The sequence below is a fragment of the Mchenga conophoros genome, linkage group LG14 (genome assembly GCF_057382185.1).
Source record: "Mchenga conophoros isolate Kocher_MC1m ecotype Shallow Benthic linkage group LG14, M_conophoros_male_GT1.1, whole genome shotgun sequence".
In the NCBI taxonomy this organism is placed as follows: Eukaryota; Metazoa; Chordata; class Actinopteri; order Cichliformes; family Cichlidae; genus Mchenga; species Mchenga conophoros.
The window spans coordinates 22,081,379-22,091,946 of NC_140539.1; positions in this window are offsets into that span (position 1 = coordinate 22,081,379).

A 10,568-nucleotide genomic window follows, 5' to 3' on the forward strand; every position below is an offset into this window, starting at 1 on the left:
CAGACCAACAAGCTGGTGATGTTTCCCCTCTGTAGTGTAGCAGAATGAGGACAGCCGGTGGGGGAGAGCCAAGCTCTGTGGTTGATCTCTACTTGATCTCTCCCCGAGACAGATGCCAGAAGTGTTTGTGCGTATGCATGTGTGTTTGTGTTCATGAGAGTGTGTTGTATTTGCACAAGGATTGCAGGAGCTGAAGCTGCTTCCCAGTCCTCTGATGATATTTTCATATTTTTGCTTCCCTTCTTCTCTCTTTTCCCTCTCCCTCGCTCACTGCTTTGTGTGTTGGAGGAGCAACCAGTCGCTCGGCGAGCTCAGTGCTGTAGGCTGGCTGAAGATATCTCCTTACACATGTGGGGCTCTGGGGCCACAGTAACCCTTTTTGGAGCACAGGCATGCATGGAGGAACAGAGAGAAGAGAAGAGCTGGATAATGGTGGGGAGACATGTAACTAAAGGCAAGCAGAGCGGAGCTTTATATATAACACATTTTATACACAAGGGAAATTTAATGAGCTCTGTGTAAAAAAGAAAAGAAGAAAGGGGAAAGAAGAAGAGAAACTATGCTAATAATAGTGATGGTAGCTGGCAACAAATTCATAAATAGATGTATTCAGTTACAAAGAATCTGCATCACATGTTGTGGTCTCAAGGTTTGGTTATGCTTTTTGGATTCTTCTTATTTTGAGTTCTTGATCTCATTTATAGTGGAATGACTTTCAGTTTATGTGCCATTGTTTAGTTTTTGGTTGATGTTTGGATACATTTTCCCTGGTGTTTCCCTAGGCTGTCCCAATTTCTCTGGCTACGCATGTCTTCCATTCCTCATATTGAGAGAAGAGAGAGGAGGCTTGCCAGAGGAGCTATAATCGAGGATGCGCAGGTGTATTCTTTAGAGGTTTTAAAAATTCATTGTATAAAAAGGAGCAGCACAAAGCTTAAATATATCCTGTGCGAGAGGAGGACAACAACATGTCCTTTTTATGTTGTATGATGATCAGATCTATTGCATTCTCTGTTTTGACGTGGGTAACACATTGCAAGTTTGATTATTTATCCATTTATTCAAATATACACGTATTCGATTATAGTCTGTCATCACATCAAGTATTCAGAAATAGCAGAAAATAGTAGAATTTCCTAGATGATATTAATTTCGTCATTTTTCACCAAGTAGGTTATGTTTTTGGCAAGCTCAACTTAATAATCTACTGGTTAAAACTGATTAAAAATACTTATAACTTTGAAACCATGATTGTTAGTGTGATGTGTATCGGCAACATATAGAAAATACCATATTAAATACAATGTGACATTTGACCTCTGACCTCTCCTTCAAGACCAATAGATTAATCTTAAAAAGTGATAATGATGCTACATAGAGCTGTGACTATAATTCCTACTGTCATCGATTGAATTGACAACATATAGGAAATGATATATATGGATTCAAAATCTCACATTGCTTTGTAATGACTTTGTTATGTACATCACAGAAAAGTAATTTATGATGCAGTCGACTCAAAGCGAGGAAGCCTGGACTCTGTTTTTGTATTGCTTCCTTGTTTTGTCCACTCATAACTTAGAAACCAGAGGTGCTGAGGACAGGATGTGTAATTTGGGAAATGAGAAACGGTGTGTGTCTGTATTCCCTCTGTCTCGTTTATGTGTTTGTGCGTCTATGTGTATCTTTATTTTGGTAATTACTTTTCTTTGTGTCTCTTGGGCTTTTATTTGCTTTTTTTTGCCTTCCCCTGATTGTTACCACCTGCTTTTAATTGTTTCCTCCTGCGTGCTGCCCTCACCTGTGTCCTGTTCCCCAGTCAGTGTGCCGTGTACGTACAGTCCTGTTTGCCAGTCTGTCCGCTGCAGTCTTCGAATCTGTCTCCACTTCTGAGTCTTTGTGTTTCTGGTTTCAGTTTACTCTCCTTGTTTGGATTTTTGTTTCCAGCTTGGAAAAAAAAAGTTTATCTTTTGTTTTTGAGCCTTTGTGGCACTAAGTCTGCCGTTGTTGCCAGTCATACGCTCAAGTATTGTAGGAGAAATTTGTGGTGCTTGTGTTTTAATTTTCCATTTCCAATGATAATTACTTCTGCTTTACTAATATACTATTTCGGATGTTTTACCGCGTCATATTAGATCAAACACCAGTATCAACTAATGCATACTGGTAGTCATTTTAGGGAGTCGTGAAACTTGTGTATGCCATGTATGTGCGTATTTTTTATGTGTTTATTTCTTGATGCTGGTAGAACTATATGTGTTCCTACCAGATTTTTCCCGGTTTCATGCAGACACATGCTGGTGTTTGAAGGATAATGGGGGAATCTCAAAACAGTGAAATAGTAAAACACACAAGAGTGATCATATACCCTGTATATAAAGAAATGAGGTCATAAAGAGGTCAGAGGGTGCTTTGACGCAGACGCAAAAACCTGCAGTTTGTATGAAAATAAACAAAATTAGACTCCATTTATTCTGAGATTAAACTGACTGAGATTAAAAAAGATCATAAGAGGGGCTGGAGGGCCATAAGATTACAAAGGCACCTGACCTGCCATTTCAGTGAGTGTGGGAAACACACATGAAAGTCCCACACACATTGTTTTATATGCACAAACCAGTTTGCAATAAGCAAGTACTATCAATAATTATAAATGTAGTTATAAGGATTTTAAGCAACGATTTAAATCACAGTGAAGACAGTGTTTAATGGGTGTAATAATTATATGTGGTCATATAATAAATTCCAACAGCTCCACAATGTTCGTGCCATTTTCACTTTCACCAAACTGTATTTAAATCTTTGTCCCTGTTATGTTTTCATGTCTTCCAAAAAAAGAGTGTTATAAAACCTGAAAACATCCACTCTCACTGCTGTCTGAAACATTAGTTAAGGATTAATCTTCCATTTATCAATGTCAGCCTTCTTGGCCGAAGCATGAAGCATAAACCGTATGTAAAGGTTCAGCGACATGCTACTTAAAAACACTTGAAGAAGAGAGAGTTTGTTAGTAAGTTAATTTGCACAGACATTAGTTGATTTCATTATGTGATTACATTTAATGTTACATAATCTTGAGTACATAAATGTTTGGATGGTGTTTAATTCTGCTGCATTATTTAGCATTACACACTCACACCGGTATCCAGATGTTCCCGTGTCATCATCAGCAGGGGCCCATAACCCATGCCTTACTGAGAAGGATATTACACCCTTGCATGCGGTTCCTTATCCCCACACAATCACTCACTGTATATTCAGAAAGAATTCCATGGAAATTCCCATAAAGTTAATGACAGAGGGGGTGGCGGGTGGGGTAGGAGAGCGATACTGCAGGGGTGAGGGGGAGAAGGGTCTTTTGAATTGTAAAAATAAATAAACATGTTTGGGCTTATAGCTCGGAGCATTAAACCTCACAGTGAGAATCTTTCCTGGCAGAGTCCCAGCAGGAGATGAAAGACAATCCCACTTTAAACACAGGCGTAGGAACGTATCATTTATCGTTCCCCATTGTGGCAGGTTAAAGCTGTTATGATCTAACAGCAAAGGTGGAGCTACCGCTCTTTGTGTTTCCAGAAAATTCAAATACAAATACTTTGAGCCTCTACTGTATGCACTCCTAGTTAACCGGGGAGGAAATGTGTTTCGTTCTAACATCTGTGTACACATCTGGTGAACAATTACAAACAGAAAAGCAACCAACTTTATACGGAATTAACCTTACGGCAACAGTGGGTTTGCTAAACCATGGATCCAAACCTTGTTCAGATTTGTTTCTCCTTCTGTAATCATCATATAGTAATAAAGGGTTGACATAAGCAAATGTTAGACATCAGATGCCATGCTGAAAGTTAACTTTAAGGAAACTTATAGGCAAAGTTGTAAAATTTAGAGCTGTGTATGTTGTTGGTGGGAAACCTCATGGTGGATGATATTTGGTCAAAGCCCACATCAGCTCACATGAGTCAGAGAACATCTGTTCAGGATGCAACAAAGATCTCTTCAATATTTAAATCATTAAACGTATGGCCTTCAGTGTGGAAGCAAAACTTCACAATGGGGTGTATTTAATAAGCTTGCAGTGGCATGAATCAGTAAACCCAGTTTCCTGAGCAATTAAACATAATTTTATGCAAATGTTGCCACACTAGGTAAAAGTGTGGCAATGGTTTGCAGTCTATATAGCAAAAAATGCAACTGTATCAATATGAACATAATATCACCTTAGATCTTTTGATGCACCTTCTATTTTCCTCCCTTTTTTTTGTTAATGAGAATATATAGTATACCTGAAACATGGACAATGGAAATGCCTGAATCTATTTATAACTCATTATCATAAAAAGTGCAAATCACATTGATTAAGCTGTCATTAAAATGTGTTCAGAATTTGCAAGATGATGATGATTCATTGCTGAAACACATTGATCTTCATTACATAATCTGCGTTCGGTATGTGTTTCTGGGTATCAGATTAATACCATATTGAAAATCAGTTTGACTGCACACCACTACCTTCGTCTTCATTTGGCTGTATCTGAACTGCTAAATGTGGCTTAGAATTGTATCAACAGATACTACCAGCAAAGCACTGAAGAAACTCAGTCCTGTAATATTTGACTCTGATGCCTGATACTCTAAAAATTGAGGCAATGCATCACCCATTTTGCTGGATGGATCTCTTCTAGAAAGTAAAATTGGCATATAAATCTACTCTGAATGAGCCCACTCAGTAAAATCCAACTTGCTAATCGTGACATGCAACGCAATTATCACGCCACACGCACATCAAACACAAGCATCAATCACTGTCACTTAGTGCCATAGATTCTCCAGCATGCAGTAACTTTATATTTTCATCAACAGTCAGAGGGTTAAAGCTCTCTTTACTGAAGCTCCTGTCAGTGTTTCCAAGGTTATTAAAAGTTTTGAAAGAAAGGATAGTTAAGCCAGCATTGCTAATCAAGGAAAGGAACTGAGCTACATCGTGGGCTGCAAGTCACACTGAGTATTATGTGAATGAGAGCATAAAGGCTGTGTGAGAAACATGAAACAAATGTGGGTTTAGAACTAACATAAACTGACTGAAAGCTGAAGTCAACAGAAACTTGAGCATTTGATCAGTGAGGCAGTGCTTTGCTCAGCTCAGGCAGTCCTGTGTTGTGGTGCCTTTCAGCATTGTTGTTTCCAGCTTTACTGTTTTGGTGCAGTCTCAGTATATCAATAATACTGCTTTTGAAAGATACCAGCTTCCAAAAGACTAGAGTCTTTAGGCATTGTCATTAAAACAAAGTTGGTACACAGTCCAAAAGCTGCACACACTTCTCACATGTATTGCAACAAACAGGAGACAGATGGGTCCTCACTACTGGAAATACTAATGCATGGGAGGGTGGACACATGGGGGACATACTGAGTTGTGTGAATTTCCTGCTCTGTCCTCATGTGGGTACATGAAAGTGCATTTAATGTCCAATCGCAAACATGAAATGTGTGTTCTCACATACAGCTCTGAAGTTAAATTCTCGAAAAGTTCAAAATTAGGCTAAATGGAGTATCCATACTCAATCGTATTGTTTATTATAGATTCATAATAGATACTGTTCTGTATCTGTCCCCATGTAACCAAGGAAATTAAGCAGTTGAGGGCAAACACAAAGCAAACTTTTGTTTTTGCGAAGTTTTGCGAAGTGTGGAATATGGCATCGTTTTCTGTGATACAGGCCTATCAAGAACCAGACTATATTTTGGAACAATATCTTTACACAAGTAGAAAATCATCTTTTTAATAGTGATTAGAATTAAACCAAGCCCTAACCCACTTCCATAGCCACAGGCTCAGATTATTGATGCAGGAGTTTAAGATACTTCCGGCTGGTGGCCTTTTTTGTCACCGTACTCCATATGTTCATCTCTCATTAAGCCTGCTTTCTGCTGTAACAGGCCTGCTATTCATACAGATAAGAGGCCAGTGTAATCGCTGCGTGCTCCCGCAGTCACGGCACGGCCGCTGATGTTCTGCCAGCACACAATCAAGATGCCTGCTCCAGATTATCGCGCTGTAAACAAACTGGTACCCCCACCAGTTCTCTCCCTTAGAGAACTGTCAGACTCTTTCATTTGCTGGGATCAGCGTTTCCAAATGTCAACTGGTCTTACTACTTACTGACAAACTGTGTGTGGGACATGAACAAAAATACAAAATCCTGTCCAATCAGTTCCACTTCAGCTGATAAATGGATCTGGTTTTTTTTTTTTTTCCAATTATTCAATAACAATGAATATGATTACATTATCACACCAGTTTATTTTGCTTGGCGCTTTCGAATTCATGCCTTTCATTTGTGTTTGTCTGGGGCTGTAATTGCCGGGAGAAACTATTAATTTAAGTGCTCCTCCCAAGAAGAACAACCAGGCAGTAAAATGTCTATTTTTTGAGGACTGTAAATTGTAAATGTGAGAATACATGAAAGCCGTTTTTTATGACTCCAATGTCTTTTTTTTTTTTTTTTGCATCCAGCTTTTAATTAAAGTACAGAAAGTCTGGAAATTCAAAACAACTGCTCTTCTGTCAGTAATGCATATGAAATGCTGACTGCAATATTTCTTTGTATTCTCTGTATTTATTTTGTAGACGCTCTGCACATATGACCTTTGCAACTATGCAAAGGTCCAAAGTCTGTATAAAGTTCACATTCTTACATAACACTGACCAAAAAAACCAAAAAAAAAAAAAAAAAAAAAAACACAGACAAGCAATCCATGCAATCTCTGACAACATGTATCAAGACAGAAGAACTCTGTGCTAAACAGTGAGGTTATGCCTGCATGTGGGAGCCCAGAAAGCCAGGACTGCAAACCAAACGATGCTGGTATGAAGGAAATCGATACTTGAGTTGAGATAGCCTCTATGTGCACAGCTTTTTGGAAATTAGATCTTCCAATATTTACTCAAGCTAAAGCTGCCTTTGATAGTTAAAGTCTGGAGTGACCTAAAAGAGATAAATTGCATGGAGTGGCGTTGACAAGTGAAATTATGATGAATGACCCAGCGACACATGAGAAAGCAGCTCCAATGGAGAGCAGCTGGTTAAAAGTATGTCTTCTGACCTCTAGTACTATAATCCCATCTTTTTACACATTCTATATAATTTGCAATTTTTATTTTACCAGCCAATAAAAACGGAGTAACATGCCAATAACGTCTGCTTTTGTTGCTCAAGTCGCAAGTTCGAAATCATTTTGGTAATGCAGCAACTGCAAATTAATAATAATAACAACTCTTTATTTTTTCAGTTTCTGAAGACAACACTTCATGGAAAAGTTACATTTAAGACTTGTTTTATCAGGATGTAGTGCAGGTGTCTCAGAGGCCTCTGGCTGAATGTGTGAGGTCGTAGCTTGTAAAAGAAGCTAACCTGTGAGGTTTTGGATCAAGTTATTCCTTTAACTCCCCCGGGCCATGAGCCTGCATGCCAGAAGATCTAATCAGAGCGCTGGATGGCTCGAGAGAAAATAGCAGAGGAGTTTTTCAATAATGAAAAAAAAAAATCATTGTTTCTCCCATACTGGTGATGCCAGCTTCTCCACACAGGCGTGGGAATAAAGATGTGTGAATCATAAAGTAGTAAAATGTTGTTGTATAGTTTTGCATGCGTAGATTTCATGCCTTTAAAGAGCCACCATGATCTGTAAATCATAACACACATGTAAAAGCAGTCATTTTCATCTTGCATTACAAAAAAGGAAAACATTGGTAGATATTTATTTAGGTTTTTATGCAATACATTACATCGTGCTGTATTTAAACACACCTAAGTCGTCAGACAAGAAAACTAAATAAAAAAACAGATTTACAGATTTCCCTCCAACCATGGCTGTTTTTGGTTTTTTTGTTGCCCAGATTTACACTGACTGACACAGCTCTTTGTTTACTCTCCCACAGTTCAGTGTCTAACACAAAAATGCAGGACCAGAATTTAAGGCTGACTGTCACGCCTGACCTTTGACTGCATAGCATTATTGGAAGGGATGTAACTGTCTTCAGTAAATCTAGCTTGTCTCCTCTAGTCCAGTGGTCAAGCAAGGAGCTTGGCGTTCTTGTGAATGTGGGAGTCAGAAGAATGGGACAGCCATGATGTTTTAACTGTCTTGATGTGTGTGCTCAAAAAACAAGTCTGAGCTGCCTTGTTGTCTGGTCACACACTGACCTTCTTCAGATTCTTATGAAACTGCCCGACAACCTGGAACTGCATGGTGAAGAATGGATAAATGGGGCAGTAAGGAAAGAAAAAAGCCAGGTAGCATTTAAAAAAAATAATTCCATGCAATCCAGTTATGTATTAGTGTTTTCCATGAAACTGTGTGGTGGATCATTCACTTCCTGCTTCAAGGCTTCCCAAACACACATCCACACACAAATGCCCTTACCTTAACCCCTGGATGGGTGCAAGCTGGGAGGAATTTTCCACGGTGTATTGACTTGGGAAAGTAGTGAGTAAGAAAAGGATGACACAAAACTGAGGATGACATACTGCATCTGTAAATCTGTCTCCTTTATGAGTATCTCACAGAACAAACATGCAACTTAAAGAGCTCTTTTGGAGCCTCTTGAAGCCCTTATAGTAATAAACAAGGCAAAGTTTTCTGATCAATCTGCACCCATTTCTATTTCCATTATTAACAAGTCAAAACAGGCTAATGACACAGTAAAAACACCCCGAGGGCGCAATAACCCTGCTACCACAGACGTGATTTCACGCTGCTCTGTGCTGCCTCACAAAATAAATCTTTTATCAATTCTAATCAACATTCCTGTATACTTTTTTCTCACATCGTCTTTGATCTGATATGTGGTGTTAAAACTAGCTTCGAAACCTTGAGCTGGATCAAATTACCTTTTAGTTTCTCCTGAACTTTCCCTTTGCTAAAAGATCAGGAGTTGTGAGACCACCAGAGCAGCTGTGATCCATGATTTGGAGATTTGGAGATAAAGCTGCGGGAAGTGCTAAATTTTCAGCTCATAACCTTTTTTGACATTGTCTTAGATACGGTTGCACTGATTTACAAAATCATAGATAATGAAAATAATGAAAATTAAAGCCACTGTGTGTAGTATTCCAAGATTTGGCACCATTTGCACCCCAGGTGACAGAATCAACATTGACTCAAATGGATTTAAACACAAACTGACTGGATAAGTCACTCCTTGATGTGAAGAAACAGGTAGAAAACAGAAATTGTGCTAATTTCACTGAAAACTGGTACAGATTTTCTACCAAGGAAAGAAAGACAGTGAAAGTCAAAGGGAAGGTTTGCAAGATTGATAGTGAGACTTGCTATGACGTATGGTTTGGAGACAGTCGAGCTGACAAAAAGATTGAAGGCTGTCCGGGAAGTGGTAGAACTAGGTGCTAAAAGTTTTGTTCAGATTGACCAGAAAGGACAGGGTTAGAAATGAGTACGTATATAGGAGCTTGGGTTGAGGAGTTTGAAACCAAATTTAGAGAAGGAAGGCTGAGATGGAAGAAGATGAATAATCTTCAAAACATCCAAAAAAGACTGAAGATAAAATCTGCTGAAGATGAAGAAGAAAGAAGAATAAAAAAAAAGGAGATGCAGAGAAACAAGAAGTGCAAAGCAAAAGCAAAAGAATCTGGAAAAGGAGAAATGAAGAAGCAGAATCAGAAGAAGCAGCTGAAAAAGAAGAATCAGAGGAAAAGATGAGAACCTGAAGAAAAATCTAAAGAAGAAGAAAAGAAGAATCAATATTGCAGGAAAGGCTGGAACAACTAAAGGAAACAATATTGTGCAAGTGCAGTCTAAGATTAGTTAAACATTTACTCATTTAATTGCGTTCGAGGTGTTTTAGGAAGACACAGTATTTACTTTCACATCAACAAAAAGGCCCATTCAAGTACTGTGAGACTTAAACACGATGTAACGCCCAGCCTCCAGGCACAGAAAATGTATAAAGGCTTTTAGATATCAGTTACTTTAATTAGCACTGAAGTCATGGAAACATCTAATAGTGTACTGAATGATAAGTTTAGTAGATTTGGTTAAGGTTCAACTATGTCGTCAGTCATGTATGGGCAAAATAAGGGATTTAACCAAAACGTTTGCATTCAGTTGTTATAAGAAAGGAAGCGACTGAGAGAATAACAATAATAATAGAAAAAGTATTGCACACTGTCTCAACGTGTCAGACAGTCACTCCTTTTATTTATTGCTTGCAGTGGTTCAATCAGAGGCAACGCAGGAGAGTGCAGTGCACAATCCTTTCATGATCTGAGCATTCCTGCCGGTTAATGTCAATACACTCTGTCACGCTACATGGAGAATGTAGAGGGGCAATTACATCCATTCAAATGAGACACATCCCCAAGTCATTTACCTGCTTTCTCTCATCCCAGCAGCAACACTTACATCTGTTCAACTGTTTGAGATAATCAGCTCCTTTGGAGTGCACACGAAAGATTAGATGAATCCAAAAAGCACTCGCCAATTACTTGTCAGTAAATTGCTGAATGGACATTGATTAAGTTCAGGTATACACTGGTAGCCTG